Source organism: Athene noctua, chromosome 8, assembly GCF_965140245.1.
Source record: "Athene noctua chromosome 8, bAthNoc1.hap1.1, whole genome shotgun sequence".
Lineage (NCBI taxonomy): Eukaryota > Metazoa > Chordata > Aves > Strigiformes > Strigidae > Athene > Athene noctua.
This window is the reverse complement of record NC_134044.1, coordinates 21,555,005-21,572,671: the sequence shown is the minus strand read 5'-3', so window position 1 is coordinate 21,572,671 and position 17,667 is coordinate 21,555,005. Positions and strand designations below refer to the sequence as shown.

Genomic DNA, 17,667 nt, shown 5'->3' with positions numbered 1-17,667 from the left:
CCTCGTTAATGCAATTTCTGTATCGAGCTGCACCAGCAACTAAACAGCTGTTAAGCTTAACAGTTTAAATCATGTTATACCTATACAAGTTCCTACATGGATAAAATCCAGCTTCAGAAGCCTTCTCACCCACCCACCTTTAGCTTAAAAATAAATTCCTAAGCAAATTCAAGGACATTGATCTTTCACACTTTTTCAAAATAAATTTTTTTGTTGTTGTTGAGAAGTCCTAGCAACATCAGTATTTTCTAAATTTGCAAGGTCATTAGCATTACTGTTCAGCAGAAATGTATCAGCGGTTCAAGGTCAAGCTATACATCAATGAATATAATGGCCTCCAAGCCAGTACACATTTCTACGAAGTCTAGATTCATTTTAGAACTGGATTATTCTAGCTTTAAGCATTAAAGTTCCTTTCCAGCACGCAGCAGCTGAACAGCAAACTCTGAGATATTCTTAAGCTATACATAAACAGCGGGATACTACAGTAAACAAACTAAGTGCACAGTTTAACTATTAAATTGAAGTGTATCCAACACTCTGGTTGTACTGGCTGGCTGCAGCTCCCAATGCAACTGCTCTTGTGTTCAGACTGATCATCCACCATAAAGTATTTAGCAGAACAGTCTGCAAGATGCTTCCACTTGGGATTTTTACACTTTTTTTAAAGCACTATTTCGAGGTGCCCACAGAAAATTACAGAAATTGAGGGGGTGTGGAGGAAGCTCTCAGATTCACACTAACTCTGCAAAGCAGCATCTCTAAACTCTTGTCAAACTACTGTGTGAGCACCTTACTGATGCCATACTCATGAGAAGATAAGCACGTGCTTGGAACTTGCACACATGGACACATCTGTATCTGTTTTAATGATGCTGATGCTACAGTGATATGGTTAAAGAGAAGAAATGAGAGAAAGCCATAGTCAAGATGTTGTTATGCGTGTAGACCATTATCTAGACTAGATTTACTTGCTGTAACATTGGTTTTAAGTGTATCAGTGAGGTGAGCAGTGAAGCACAGCAAGAAAACAGAACTGAGATGCCTGGCAGCAATGGCAAAGCAGAGGCTGCATCCTATAAACCGGTTCTCTGAGCAGAGAAGCAACAGGTCATCGCTACAACCCTGAAGTGTGCTATTTCCCAATGCTCCCAATCATCAGATAAAAAACAACTTGTTTTTTATCAGATTAAATGCTGGGACTGCTTTTGCAGGGTTTACAGGGATTGCAAAGAACAGAAGTGATCTCTGTATTGCAAATTTCTCCTCATAGAACAAATTACTGAAAACCTCAGTGGATTCAACTCCAACTTGCACTAGGTTACAAAGGACACATCCCCTCCAGGAAGATCAAAATACTACAGCCAGGAAGGAGCGCTGCTCCACAGCCTGGAAAATTCTTTATTTTGAACATGAACTTCCCCAGGAGTCCAGCTGTGTCGTACTCAGCCATGCACACAGTGAAGCCATCAGCTCCTGCACCTCTACGGGCAGAAAGAGAGTGAGGACTCCTCCTGCCATATCAGGAGACTGAAGGTAGCGTAATGTCTGCCTCCTTGACTTACTGATATTTTTAATAAATGTTTAGTCCGAGAAAAAATATTCTGAGTTACCTTAGATGCAGAATACTAGTGGTATCTGCTTTTCAACATTCACAGGCAGAAACCCTGATGAAGAAGCCAGATGCTTCTCTTCAAATGCAATTCATGATGTGCATGATGTACTATGAATAATATCATCTGCTACGGCAGAGAGGCCTTGAGGGGATGAGCAACAGGAAGGGGAAAAACTTCATAATACCATTGGTAGCCAGGGGGTGTACCACTGCAGGATACCCAAGCGATTAGGAAATGGGGTCAAGGACACGAGATGCTTCCCATCAGAAGCAACAATACAGGGAGCTCATTGTGAGCAGTAACTATTGTATAACCAAGGCAGCACATCTTTGCCCTCATAAAAGCAATGTCATTTGTAGGCTGAACTGTACCTCACTGCAATTTTTCCTCAGCAGACTCATACAAGTGAATTTACTGATACTAAAATAAAGTGCATCCCGAGGCAAAATAATTAACTAAGTCAGATTTCACAGCGTATCTAGTGTCAGGAAAGCCACTGGCAGGCTTGAGTGCTCCACAGACAAATTACCCCTTACACTATTTCTGATTTAGTAGCAGTACCATTTGCTAAGAGTTTAATTCTTCATGATACGGGCAGGCAGTGAGAAATTACCATGGGTTCTTGTCTCAAAAAGTACTTTCTCTGCAATCTGTGGACTCAAACATTGCGGCTGGAAAAACACCCTTTTCTCTGCAAAAGCTCACTCCAAATGCACTTGAGGACACACTGTAAGAAGATTCACTGAGCCCAGGACCTGTGAGACAGGTGGCAGGGCAGGAGAGAGCGCCTACACCGGCCGGGATGCAGGGAGTTCATCAGACAGGGACCCGCTGACCCCATGGCACGGAGCGGGAGGCTGGCGCAGAGGCCGAGAGCCGACGCAGCTCTGGAAAGCCAGGAAATGGGCTGACACTTGGCAGATTACTCAAAGCAGAATAGTCAAGCATGTAGTGATAGGAACCTTTAGTTCTGCAAAGCAGAGCTATTTCTGTCTCAGAAAAGATTGCAGTTTACAAACTAAGATCCCAATTAATTTGGTTTCTTAAAAAAAAAAAAAAAAAAAAAGGCAGCATTTTCACTTGTCTCAGCAAGCTTAGCTTATTCCCATGTAAAATCATCATAATAGACAGGAGAGGGGAAAAAACACCCCACAAAACCTAGGGAAGTGTAAATACACCCCTCCCCACAACAAAGCATTCCTATTTTCGTGCCAAATATATAGAGATTAAAGGGACTGCAGAACGAACAATCTGTCTCACTGGATTCTCAAGAGCTATTGACTAAAGAATTATTTAGGTAAAAATTTTATTTTGTATCAGAAAAATCAGTCCTTTAGAATTGAAACAAGTGCTTACCTATACATACCCACCTCACTTTTTCAATGCAGTAAGATCTCACAAGCCATCAACACACAGCAGCAGAAAGTAAGAGAGGAGGTTTCACATAGCTTTCATGTGATCATCCCTACTAGTTATCACACAGGTGGCTAAACATAAGGAATGCTAACTATAGCGCTTTACTAATTATAGGCAAAAGACAGCAAGAAATACTCCAGCTCTCTCTCAAGGGAGCTATACTGGTAACTCACACACACATTCAGGCTCCAGTCCACAAAACCTTTATATGCTGAAGTCACTTGTGTAAAGTTACCTGCTTTGTCTTCGGTAACTGCTGGCAATGCACGCGGGCTCTGATGTCTCAGCAGTGGTAGACTGGGGTTCTGGCTCAGAACTGGAGCTCTGGCAGCATACACAAGACTAATACTTTATATATTCATGATGTGCCAAAGAAGATTTTGATAAAACATTTCCTCATTTAGTGACACTAATAAACTTCGGCTGCTTTACGCACTCATTTATGTCTCTCCAAAGCCATGAATAGAGAAGGAAAACACTGAAAGGTTTTATTTCTTACAACCTGAGGGGAATGGATTTGACATATTCAAGAATGGTGCAAAATCTATAAACTCTGACGTAGTGAGCAAAGCCTTACATAAAGTGAAATCTGCCAGCAGCCATTTAAAATAAATGCATTAATGCATGTAGTTACATACCTCCATATATAAAAAGTATTTTAGTTGGAATTTTACATAATATATTTACTACAGTAGAGCTGTTTGAGGACCATACACACACACTGGGCTCTCCACTGCAGAAAATCACACATTTAATGCCTTTTTTTTACTGTACCTTGGCCCTATGTTGTCTCTCCTCTGTCTCTCAAAGAGACCTTACCAGCTATTCATTTTCCCAAGAATTCTTTGTTCTGATTTGTAGCCGCACTGCATCAATAAACACAGACAACAAAGCAGGGAGCTTTTATATTAGGTAGCTAATACTTAAATACAAGCAGAGAGAGGCATAAGTTGAAATAACAGTGTATAAGGGCTGTAATTGTGTCACTGTGTACCTTGCTCTTTCCTTCTCCCTCTCCTCTCAAACCTCTTCAGTGTATCTCCTTCCCTTCTGTATCTTTAACGTACACTTGAGGAGTGCATTAGTTGCAGAACATCTTAGACATTTCAGTAAAGAAAGAGTAATAGTTTAGTTTTAAAAGAAGGTTACCATTTAGGAAATAACCTTGGAAATCCTAACTGAATCTTTTCCTTAAGATTTTTTAATTTTCATTTTGTATGACGGAATTAATTGTCACTCTAGTTTCCGAGCCCCCAGGCACAATGTAAAGGAGAGTTGTCCCATATTCAGGGCCTCTGGTCTCCCCAAGAAGAAAACAGGAAGCAGCCTGGGTGTGACCTTGCTCGCTGAGGTCAGCGCTATTGTTGCACTTCTGCACATTTTGGAAGTGTTTTAAAGTGATATGTCTCCATTATAGCTTTGGTACAAAAACAGGAAATAATCAACCAACGCCTCTCAAGAGGAAGGGTATTAGCAGAACTTAAACACCCATTTCTCTAACAGATACCACCCCCAATTTTAAGGAACCGATTAATGTCTATACTCAAAAATCACATACACAGCTGGAAAGGAGAGGTCACAAAGGAGACCCACAAGAAAACAAATCAGTGGGACATGAAAGTCGTCTTGCCACTTCGTGTGCCAACATGCCCCATGCAGTTACATCACGAATACAACCCCACCCACAAACTGTGTGGCAGAAGCAGTTTCAAGCCAACAATATTGCTCCTTCCTTCCTCCGCCAAAACACCTCGTACCCCTACACATCATAAAGAACAGAAGTATGTGCCACTTTATACACACAGAGCTACTTCACTTGTGATTTTAATATAACTTTGAAATAAACCCTGCCACAAAAACGTCTGTATTTACCACAGTAACTAATTGGAGTTATTAACAGAAGTAATTTGATTCAGACAAATATAAACATCTGTCTTCACCTTCAGACTTCGGTACTCTAAGTATCAACTTTTGGTGTTTTTCACTAACAGAGGAGAGCAGAGGAAGCAGCAGCTTGAAGGCGTCTTGCAGTAGTGTTGCTGGGTTTAGAAGTCAATGCCATTTCACCAGCGCTGCCGACACCACGCATGCACAGCTTGCAAATGAGAGAGCAAACCCGCACGGTGATCAGTCTTAACAGATCACGATACATCTCTGCGTTTGATGACTGGTTTGATTACGGTTTCCATGGAAGACAAATAGACCAACAAATACTGACCTTGTTAACAGCTGTCAAAAAATAGACAAAGGAAATCACAGTGCAGAAATTAGAGTGAAATAATTCTTAAGTTTACTAGTGAAAAATGATCAGTGACTTTAGACTTTTACCCTTCTTCAGACAATAAGCTGATGGTTCACTAGACTGCTGTCTTAAGCTCTGAGAGTTTATTTCTAAAACCCAACTTAAAGTCTAAGCCAAGTACATTCATAAAACATGTACAGAAAGCCCCTACTCTGCCTTGCCCACACACACTAGATTCTAGAAAAAAACCCCAAGAAATTCAGTGTTAAGCACAAGGCTGAGAAAAGCACAGGAAGGAAGGAATTTTTAAAAGTCATGAATATTTCACAGTCCAAAAGAGTGATTTTACCAAAAGTAACATTCTCACATCTTATATTCATAATGTTTGTTTCCAGGTCAAAATGTTTTGGTACGCAAGCACAGATTTATTTTTATCACACTCCCTGCAAACAGAACTTCATGTGAAATTCAAATTATGTTGTCTTTAGTGACTATAATAATGATTCTCCAGTGAAAATTTGGTTCACTGACCACAGACTGATCACTGAACAAATTATTACTGGTTTTGCAATTCAAAATGTGTAAGAAACAGCAAGAAAGATCTCAATGAAGCAAAAAGATATTACCCTAAGTGACAACACAGACAGAGATGGTTCCAGTCCAATTTCTTCCTTGGGGACAGACAGGTGGACACACACACACACAGGGTGAGCTGACTACTACATTATTTGCCTCTTCAACTACCCAGCTATACTCAGAAGCTATTCTACCAAGTTTTGCTGTGAAAAGTGTACTGTAGAGTGACAATTCAAAGTCATTTTGAAAGACCACTTACATTTAAATCCATCTCTAAACAAGTTTGATTTTGGATTTAAGGGGCTAGTACACTGATATTTTCTGAAGTGGCAGAGCACCCTTGCATCTTGTAGGGCCAGTGTTATGCACACAAAATCTGGTCTGGCACCTACACGCACAAAAGATTACATATGCAGCCTCCTGTTTTCTGAGAGCATGCAGACTGCACGGTATGCATAAAAGGCACTAAGTACACAGAAAATTTTAGGTTCAAAGTCAGGGGAGAAGACACGCATTAAGAGAAAAGTGCCTTGATTCAACTACGATGACTATTCACTTGACTGAAATAATTTCTGGCTGACAGTTTTTGAAAGTGGAGCATTCTTAGACACTTCAGGAGCAGAAAGCCCAGCAGTACCAGTTACACATACACATTGTATCCTTTCAAATGTATCACACCAGCTTGGGACCAAAAAAAAAAAATGCATTTGATCTATACATAGTCTTTAGCACCCTTCCCTCCTCCTCACCATTCAGCACCACACACATACTCCCTTGGTACCAAAGTTACAGGGAGGCATTATGCAGTTCACATAATTATGCAGCTGTAACATTTAGCATACAGCTGTACTCTTTCATAAGAAAACAAGGGAATATAAACATTTGCTTTTTTATCCTGATTATCCAAAGATCAGATAAAACTATTCCCTCAGCTCTAATTTTAATTTAGCTTTTGGTTCACAATAGATTTCTGGTCAATCATTTGTAATTGTAAGCCATAAAAATTAAGTCCTCTTCCAGACTAGAGTTCGGGCTACTTTAGTAGGTCTTTCTAGGGTTTTTTGAGATGCACATTATCATAGGCCTCGCTTTACAGAAAGCCACTGAACGATTAGAAATCCCATACTAGAAAGTGAAAACCCTAAGTACTGTTTTTCACCCCTACTAATGGAAGTATGGGATTAAGAGTACATAGGCTATGTACTTCAGGTAACACTTGTGTTGAGATTGATGTATCTAATCTATACTCTTTTGAACTGCTTTTGATGTTTCTCATGCAGTATTGCCTGCTTTCAAACGGTCACTTATTAAAAAAGAAACTAGACCAAATATTTAAGGGAAGCCGTTATGTTAAAGCAGTATGTATCACTGGGTTTCTATCTTCACACTGGCAGGGTTCTCAAAATAAAAGCTGTCTTTATAGTAGGAGTATTTTTAACATACTATTTCGCACAAAACTTTTAGGCAAGATAAAAACCTTTCTTATAAAAACCCTATCCAGATAAAGCTGGCATTATTTAAAAGGAACAAGTAAATTAAACTTGAGATTCATTATTTTTCACGTTTTTACAATGCATTAAAATCCAAATGTAATTGTAGAGTTCATAGCCCAAAAAGAAAACAAAAAAAATATATTCAGGTCATATAAAAATACATAGTAGCCGAAAGTCAGAAATTACCCACCTGCCTACTGGAATGAAAATGCCCTAGATGAAGTCTCCAACAGAAGAGGATGGAAGAGAAACAAAATGCTGAAGTAGTACAATATTTCCAACAGAAGCAGTCTTCCCCAAAGTGTCACTTTTTTTTTTTTTAATACAAGAACTTTTCTGTGAAAATGTGACACTCACTAGGTTATAAATAGCAGAACTCCGCTGTGGAGACAAAGCCTAAGGTTATAAACAGGAATGTATTTGCCAGGCACCGTGGCCACAACAGAGCCCGCAGCTCCACAACCTGCTTTGCTGGAGGTTATCTTTCCAATCCACTGAAAATTCTGTTCTTGTAAATACTTCCTAAGTATCTCAAAGTGAGCTGGGTCAACAGCAGCCTCTGCTTCTAGCCTTCATGAAAGAGCAGATGCTGTTCTAAGTCTTTTGGTTTTAATGTTTGGGATACACATATTATCATTCTGGAGTTTTTCTCAGCAGTTATGGCTGAAAGATTAGTAAAAATGGCTATATATTCTTAAACTTCTGCTTCCAGAAGCTAAGCACAAACCAAAACAGTATCTGACTCAAGAAAAATGTAAGTATTGGCCAATCCAATGAAACTCTCACGCAATTTAACTGTCTGCTAAGGATGTTGGCCTGTCAACTGTTGTCTTGTTTATTACTATAAAGGTCTACAATTCAGGGCCACAAGGTTTCTGTAGAGATTGAGAACAGAAATGCTCAAGTTTCTGAAACACCACCACTAGGAAAAGTCAATTTTCTTTTCTTTGTTTCATCCCTTTTCAAAGAGCAGATCTGGCTTTTGATGCCCATCTATTTGCATTGATAACAAACTATAATAGATGAGAGGAAAAAAAATGCCTTAATGACTTCCTGTCTTCAGCTACCTGACCTTCCCAATTAGCTGCTTTTTCCTAAAGTCTGGAGAACAGCAACTAAGTGCTGGCATCGTTACATACTCATCTAAAGTGCTTTTATTTTGGGCTTTTATTATATGTTTATCCTGCTGTATGAAAAAAAAAAAAAAATCCATCTCACTCTTTTGGGCTGCTTCTAAAACAAAAGAGGAGTTTTCCCCTTTTCTGTTGCGTATCTTGGAGATTAAGGTTGTGTCTGCAGCACCCAAAACAATAGTTTTACTTCCTGGCCACCTCATTCTCCATACTTTGGGTCTGCAGAAGTTTCTTGCCCCCCAAGTGTCAGTCAGCAAGACTAAAAATAGGCATTTAATGTCCTATAAAATGCTGCAACACTTCCCTGGGGACCGCTGCTCTTCTCCCCTAAGATTGTTAGGGGCACCCAACATCCCTGCTATGTCCTGCCTACTGTTCCAGTCAAAGGAAAACGGTACTAACATCACTATGAGTTTCTTGAAATTCTAGGGCATTTGGACTTAATGTCTTCTTGGAAACTTTGCTGTACTGAACTCTGCTTATTGTACCAAGTTTTGAGACTGCTACAAAACCTGACCAGCTCTTCTACCTCCTTTCCTTCCCATCACCACCGTGCACATGTAAATGAAAGGACTCTGGTTTGCATTCTCACATAGCAACACAAGATAAATACGTTTGCTTAAACCCAATTCATAATTAATTAATTTGTTGCCAATGTATAATCTTTTTTGGGGGTAAAAAGCTTTTATGTAATAAGCCTACCTAAAACCTAATATATGACAGATTATTTTTTTAGTACTCTGACATTACATCACACTGTCAAAATCTAAGTCAAATCACCAAAACTGATCAAAGTCACCAGATACACTGAGGCTCTAAATTTACACTGTGTTAAATCAGATTCTGACAAGCGTAGCATCTATATATGCAATCCGAATCTTTCAGCTCAGTAACAACTAAGCTCAATTTAAATCAAGAATCTAAAGGAAGGAAAATATCTTCCTTTTCCAAACTAGGGATAAAATTGGTTTATGTGAACAATCACTTAAAGCAATCAGTCATGACAGAAAGGGTCACCAGAAAAATACTCAGATCAAATATTTCTTTTAATCAGATCAATTTTAAATACCACATTTTAACAATAGCTCATAAATAAGCATCTTTAATGCTAGACTCTAAATGCGTACAAATAGGGCATAAATTGCATTTTATTATATAAACAGAAAATGACACAAGTGCAATTTATGTTAGAAATAATTGCTACAGTAAAAGAATATATAAGACAGCAAAAATTTATACAAAAATTAACCCAACAAGAATCAAATCATCAAGTTATCCTGAACCTGCTTGGGTGCTCTGTGCTAGACTAGATGCTGACCACCTGAAATAATAACTGCACTATGAAAACAAGCTGGAGTTTTGCAAGGAGGTTATTTGTTCATGTCAAAGACACCAAGCCAGTCATCAGGAGCAGATCCAAGGTCTTCAATCTCATTTAAGAAACACAATCCATCATAGGATTGATGTAATGATTTTATTTTGTTCCCCTCCCTCCCATTTGAAAATTAAAATCTCGTAATTTTAATCTTGGCATTACTCAGCTCTTTTAATGTTTCAAAACAGTAGCAATCATAATGACTCAAACACTTGGCTTATGTTGAAAATCCATATGATTAATATTTGTCTGAGATCTAACATAAGAAGGAGGGGAAAGCTACAGTTTCTGCAAACTGGCAACTCTATTTTGCCTCAAATAACTAATTTTATGTAATAGGTGGAACCTGAAAGTTCCTTTTGCTCTACATTACAGTCAGGCACTTCTATCTTTCCCTTCCTTTGCAGTTTAAGTCATTTCAGAAGGCCAGAGACTGCAAGATTTATAGTAATTGAACCAGAATTTGTTTTACTCGATGTCAGCATTTCACATGCTTTTGGAAGCCGAGACATCTTAAAGGAAGTGAAACTGTCTTCACTGCATAACACAACTATTTGCTAGGCGATGTCCATCTGTATTTGTTTTAATTCTAGTTTTTATAAGCCTTCAGCTCAGTTCTCATTATGGCATTTCCCCACACTAACTACAGTAATTCATAATAATCAGAACATCGAGCATCACTGATGGCATCCAAACTGACATCCATCCAAAACATTGAGAACTTCACTTCTTGGTCTTTTGTTTCAGGCTCTCTGTGAAGATGGACTGTTTCATTGTTCGCACGATGCTGAACAGATTAACACAATCCTAAACTCCGCAGATTTTTTAAAATTAAAGCTGCAGTTTTGTATAGCACTGCCTCGTTATCTAGAAAGCTCTATGAAGCTCTCTGCCCTAGTATCAGATACCAAACCACAACCTTAAGAGAACAGCATACGTTCATGTTTTTCATGATCATTTGCTTTAGTTCTGCTTAGCATCTTTCACATAAATTCTATTACAAAACACTGGGTTGCAAAACACAGAGGTTTCATACAAGAACAGAACAATAACAACTAAATTTAATTACACACTTCAGAAGATGAAATAAGTGACCGGTCTGCATCCAATTAGAGGAGAGAAAAATTTTGGTGGAACTTGAAATTTTCTTGATTAGCAGTACTGTGCATACTTTCTAAACAGCAAGTTCCAGGCACTTGGGAATGGCATTAATATTCTCAGACAGTATTAAGTACAAAACACAATCACTGCATTATCAGTGTCCCTAAGTATTTACATTCCATGAGCAAGCTCATGGAATCATAAGCATATCATATATCAAGCTTAGAGATTCTGAATTTCCTCCTAGTTTGATAAGACTTTAAAAAAAGTGACTCAAGATAACAAACAATAAAACAAATGACTCTGTCTTCAGTGACACAGCAGTCTTAATTTATCACTGGCAGAGAAGACAGGAACTGAGGAAGGAATACAATGCACTGCATATTGTGGGTTTAAAAATTTTTTTTTATTTTTTACTTCACCTTCCAAATCTTATATTCACAAGTTCTGTGGCACTTTTAAAAAGCTGCATAACGGTCTAGGCGAGAACTATGCACAGTTCTGTATTCAAAAATATTTTTACAAGGTTTTCTCATGAGGTTTTTGAGTCCCACGTTTTTCTTTAGAAACTGTTTGGAAAATAAAATACTTGTACAAATTTAACACTAGATACATTAGTGCTCAACTAGGTAACAAAGATATAGTTGAAACTTTCATTATCCAACATAAATACAACAGATGACATTTGTAGTCATCTTCTACTCAAGATTTAAATGACCTGAACGGTCTATCAGGACCAAATTTCAAGCACTTGGGAAGGGGCTAAACAGGAGATAGAGCATCAGTTATCTGCTATACCACTTTAACAATACAGAATACAGAAAGAGACATCCCTGTAATCTGAAACTCAAATTTTTAATGATTAACAGACAAAAGGTATTATTATAGCCTTGGTTCTCAATATATGAAATGTGTAACTCATCTACATTATCCACTGTAAAAACTGCTAATTTTAAGTAACATTTAATTAAATATTGACCTTATTTTGACATATGAGACACACAGTGAAACGCATCCATGTATTTATGATCTCCCTCTTTTTTTCTAGCCCCCTTCTTCCAAGATAGAATCAGTCTGTTCTCTGGAAGCACAAATTAACTTCACCACAGCTATCATGCTTAAGAATCACAAACAAACATTGCAAAAACCCACTGAAGATTCCCAACCCATTAAAAGACTGTCAGGATTGTAAGGGTTTGTCATGTGGTTTGTTTCATTTTGATTTGTTGATATAGTCGTCATTACTGCTAACATTACTTCAGACTTTCCCCAACTTTAACCAGCAACTACATCTACTGTATCTGTCAATTAATTGTCAGATTAGTGACCACCTTTTACATCAGTTCCAATATTTCTAGTAGAAGTCAGAGAGCAACTTCAGGTTTTCCTCTGCACGCTCAAATGACTCACATCCCCCAATATTTCCACCACTCCCCACAAGAACTATCAAAAATCTCTGGAACCTCTATTTATACTTAGGGAAGTATATGAAATTCTGGAAAACACATCAAATGCTCTTGGGGTCTACTCTAGGTGAAGCACTGCAATCCCTACAAACCAGAATGAGCTTGCGCTGACAACTGGCAAAAGAGGAAAAGCACCCAGCTACCAGCGGGGAACTGTTTCTCACCAAGCAATCGCTCTGATCTGTCAGTTGAGATTCTCAGTAAAAAAAGGGCTAAGCATTTTTCAAAGCAGAGACCAAACTTGAACACAGAACTCCACTGAATACATAAAACCCACCAGACTCAGAAAACTCCGGTTCTAACCTCTCCCAATGACCTTAAGGTGGGGTTTAGAGGTTGGTTACTTGGTTCCTCTCTCTAGAGCATTTTGCCACTCTTTTCCTTCCTTTCCTAATAGTCTCTACCTAGCAGAGGAGAGTTACTATTCTGTTGTTTCAGAAACTGATTTTATATATAATGAAATTAAACTCTAAGCAATCTTTCCCTCAACTCATACTAAGCTTTGAGACTTACCGTGCTCCTACTTCAGAACTGAAAACCAGCCTGTAAAATCATGCTACAATAATTGGTCTAATAGAAGACAACGTGCCTATTCCCAAACTGTATAATTAACAGGAGGGAACGGATCAGAGGTTTATTTTGCCTTAGTTCAGATAATATTACAACATAAACTAAACTAGTTGTCTACCAAATGCAAGCAATTTGGAAGCTTTTTACAATTTCCAGCAGAGACCAAACTAAAAATTAAAGAAGCTGATCACCTCAAAAATAAGTGCAAATAAATTTAAAAAAAGCAAATTTGGAAAAGAAAAAAAAAATCTGGATGTGGAAACCAGCAATACCTACGAAGTATACCACAAAAATCATCTATGACTTTGCACTTTTCCTAAAGATGGGGAGTACCTTCAGATTTACCCTTGTCACAACAGTCACGCAACGCACGCGAGTCCCAGCCCCTCGCCACAAGGCGAATGACGGAATGCCGAAAACTGGCAAGTTCTGGATAGGTAGAGAAATAAAAAAGGAGAAGAGAGGAGAGAGGGAAGTTTCCCTACGTATTCCATAAACGTGGAAACTGCCTGCCGCTGCCACCTCTACGGCCTTTTAAATCCCAACTGCCGGGCTAGCTGACCCCGTGGGGTCGGCAGGACACTCCGCAGCCCCCTGCGCAGGGCACTGCGCCGCCTGCGCTGCTGAGCCCGCTCTCTCCAGCGCCAGGTCTGTCCCTGACGACCCCCAGCGACAAGAAGGTACTTCCCAAGCGGGAAGGGGCACCCTGGCCCCGAGACCCTCTCCCTGCGACCTACACCGACGTGCTCCCACTGCCCGCACAGCGGGGCGGGGGGTCCCGCCGGCTCCCTTCGGACTCCCCCCGCCTCCCCAGCGGCTGAGGCCGCCTCTCGCCCCCCAGGCTGGGGAAGGGAGGCTTCCCCCCACTTCCGTCCCCCCTCCCCGGCACCACCTCCGGGGAGCCCTCCCGAGGCCGCGGCGCCGCGGAGGCCTGGCCCTGCCCCGCCACCACCCTTCCCCGCGGAAGCTGGGCGCGGCGCCGCGGCATGCCCGCGCTCCGGGGCGGCGAAGGCGGGGGGAGAACGGGACGGGAAGCAGGAGATGCCGCCCACCGCCGCCCGGCCCGGCCGCTCCCGGCGGACCCCGGCACCCGCAACCCCGAGGCGGGACCGCGCCCCTCACCCGCCCGCCGCCTCAGGGCGGCGCCCCGGCGGGCCCCCTCCGCCCGCGGCCGGCGGGCAGCGCAGCCCCCGCGCCGGGGCTTTACCTGCTGGCGGGGTCGCAGCGGCGCTGCCGGCCGGGCTGGGGCCGCTGCTGGCGGCGACGCCCGCGGCCGCCTCGGCGCTCAACCCCCGCTGCGGCTGGGCGCTCCCCGCCAGCGCCGCCCCCTCCCCCCGGCGCTGCGGCGCGGTGGTGCCGCCCATGCCCCCCCCTTCCCCCCGCCCGCGGCACGGGGCCGCCCGCGAGGGGCGGGGCGGGGGCCGGCGGGCGCGGGGCGGCCGCGGCGCTCCCGGGCGGCCCCCGCCGGGCTCTGCGGGGGCAGCGGCGGAGGGGACGCCGGGGCTTCCCGCCGGCGCGGCCCCGCGGCCCTCCCCGCGCTGAGGGGCGGCGGTGCGGGCGAGCCCGGCCCCAGGCGCCGCGGCCCGGGCAGCCGCTGGAACCTTCCGCCCGGCCCCGAGCGGCCGCCGCCCTCCCGCCGTCCCTCTCCTCCGCCCCGCTCGCGGCCGAGCGCGGCGCGGGGGCGGCCGGCGCCGCCGGACCAGGAAGCGCGGCCCGCGGCGCCCCGCGGCCCGGCCCCGCCGCCGCGCCCCGCCCGGCCGAGGCTCTGCCGCGCCGAGGCACGGAGGGGACACCGCCGGCCGCCCCGCGGGACCGGCCGCCGCCCTCAGGCGGCCCCGCCGAGCCCGCGGGGGGGGTGGGGGACGGGCAGAGGCCGCCCGCTGGCCAGGCTTCCGTCCCCCGCCGGCGGGGGGCCCGGCTCTGCCGGCGTCCTCCGGCCCGCCGCGGCCCGGGCGGGAAATACCTGCCGGCTCGCCGCCGCCGGGTAACGGTCCGCGCGGGTGTCACCGAGCCGCCGCCTCCATGGCGCTCGGTCGCGGCGGGAGGAGCTCCTCCCCCTCCCGCATGGACCCAGCCAACGTGACGGGCCGTTGCCATGGCTGCGCAGCGCTGACGTCAGAGCGCTTAAAGAGGCAGCGCCCCGGAGCGCCCGGCGAGGCCGCGCCGGGCTCCGGCGGCCGCGTTCGGGGCGGGGAGCGGCGGCGCCCGTGTCGGGGCCCCCGAGCCTGGCGGCACCGCGGGGAGGAGCCGTCCCCGCGCGGCGGCGGCTGTGCGGCCGCGTCACCGAGCGCAGCGGGGCCGAGGGCCGGCAGCGGCTCCCGCCCGCTGTCAGGACGCCCGCGGCGGGGCGGGGGTCAGAGGAACGGCCGGCGAAGCACGGGGCACCGTGTGGGGCGGCGGGTCGGTGCCCGCGCCCAGGGCGGCGGCCGGAGCGCTCCTGTCCGCCGAAGCGTTAGCGCAGCTGCGGCCACGCCGCCTCCTTCTCGCGGAGCCTTTAACCTCCCCGGCACCCAGACGGGGCGGAGGGGGGGGCTGCTCCTCTGCGGGCCCCCGGCGCTCGACGGCCGCGTTGCCGTGTTCTGCTGGAGTGGCCCGGGGGACGCGCCCGGCCCCGCGGAGCCACCCGTGGGTGTCAGAAAGCGACACCAGGTGAGGCCCCAGACTCTGCGTGTTCAGCTGCCTCCTCGTGAGCTGCCCCGGGCTCTCCGGACTCGAGCCATGGAAGCCCTCCCGCCCTCGGCACACAGAGGGTTGCTGTCTTTCCCTTTCATTAGTAGCAAGAAATAACCGCTGAACTTCGCAGTGGCAGGGTAGAAGGGAATTTGTGCGGATACTCGGATCTCATCTGTCCCTCACAAAGCTGCCATCCCGCATCCCTTAATGGTGCACAGCCTCACAGGGGCAGAAGGACCGTCAGAGACTGCCTGCCAAGGGTGTGTTGGTGTGACCTGTCTGCCTTTCCATGTCCTGCGCTCAGATTACAACCAAACCGACAAATTACAGTCACAGCCAACGTGAGACCTAAGAATATACAGAATAACTCATTTGTGCGATGCTCTGGACACACTTTCTCTGAGTCTTGCTCGCTCCGCTGACCTTGATGCGGCAGGGACACCCCTGTAGAAGCCAACATCAGGCAGCCCTGGTCAGGACTCCAACACTAAAGATGGGACACTTACATCATCCATCTTCTCGGCACGGGTCTGTCACACCATCAGCACCATGAAGGCTCGAGATTTTTGTAAAATATTTTACATGAGTATCATAACTACCATGGGTAAAGCAATCTTTGAGCTATTAGTGTATTACCGATAAATGGCTCGGTGTTAATAGTACTACATACTGGAACATACAGTACGTACTGTAATGAAGTAGCTCATTGCTTACCTTAAATCAGTTTTAGAAAACATTTATGCACTTCCCTTAACTGACTCAAACCTATTATCTTAATAGCTTTGTCCTGGTTGCAAAGCCTACGTTGTGCTTTCCTGCACTGCAATACATCTGTCTTCTGTTTATCCAAAGGACAGATGTCATTCAGCAATATGTTTTACTTTGCATTTAATGAGTGATCACATAGCAAAAACCAACAAGGAATGGGTTTGATTTTGTTGGATCATACCTGAAAAGAAAAAACACCTTCTCAGAGTCACTATATCACTGTATAAGTCACTTTTCATAAAAGGGAGAAATTGGCACAAGGATAGTTCTCCCTTAAACTATGCTTATTCCCTTGTATTTTTCTTAATTCAATCCTCAGAACTCCTGAGTAGTGATTACTGATAAGATATGGTCCCAGAATGAGCACATCATTTCTCATCTTCTGTTTTGAAACAGCTCTGGAAAATAACAGGCGGTAAGCAAACCCCGGAAAAGTTCAGACAGTATTTAGGTAGTTACATATTATGAAATTATCAGTCTTTGTCCTTCCAGTGGAGCAAATTAAAACATTTTATAAAAATGACATAATTAATCCTCATGACTCATTTGGGAGACGGGGAAGTTTCTTCAGTTGCAGACTGGGAAAATGAAGCACACAGGACATGGTTCTCAGCAGGGGAATTCATCTTGCAGGAGTGGCATTGCTGCAGCTGTGGTGGTCCAAGGCTAACAGCAAAGCAAAGGTTGCAGGGAGGAATATTTTTTCTTAGATCTACTGATACAAATAAAAGAAATTGCCTCTCTTTATGAAAACTCTTTTCACCCATTGTGTAGTCTGTTTAGTCATTTATTATATGAATAACTTATGAATTCCTAATGAAACACAAATCCTCAGTCCTGCTACTGGTGATATTTTACAACCAGTTGTTACCCAGTTCTGCTTCTGATCACTGGTTTCATATGCCAAGCCCTACTCTGTAAAATCGGAGCTACCCCAAATGGAGCTATTCTCAAGCCAGTTCCACAATATGTTTCCTATTATTTTGGAATTTTTACTAAGGAATCAATTTGTCCTGCAGTGAAAAAGAAATGCAGAGATACTGTGCCAGGTGATTTTTTTAAAATCAGTATCTAGATCAGCTTCTCTAATATGTTCTCTTTGAATTATGAATTACTACAGCCAACACAGCAACTTTGGTTTCTGATAGATTAAACGCTACTGGAGGTCCCCAGCGCTTGGATTCCTGCCTGATGAGTCTGAAACATCTCCAGGGGGAAGGCAGAGGACAGGAACCTGT

At 44.2% G+C, this 17,667-nt stretch overlaps 1 protein-coding gene across 1 annotated transcript in view; it reads right to left on the bottom strand.

Annotated features, from left to right (window-relative positions):
- Positions 1-15,044, bottom strand: part of GNB4 (G protein subunit beta 4) — a 32,372-nt gene extending 17,328 nt beyond the window's left edge. Inside the window, exon 1 of the mRNA XM_074912156.1 lies at positions 14,952-15,044. The gene's annotated coding sequence lies outside the window, so the exon portion shown is untranslated. The remainder of the gene's footprint in view (positions 1-14,951) is intronic.
- Positions 15,045-17,667: the final 2,623 nt, after the last annotated feature.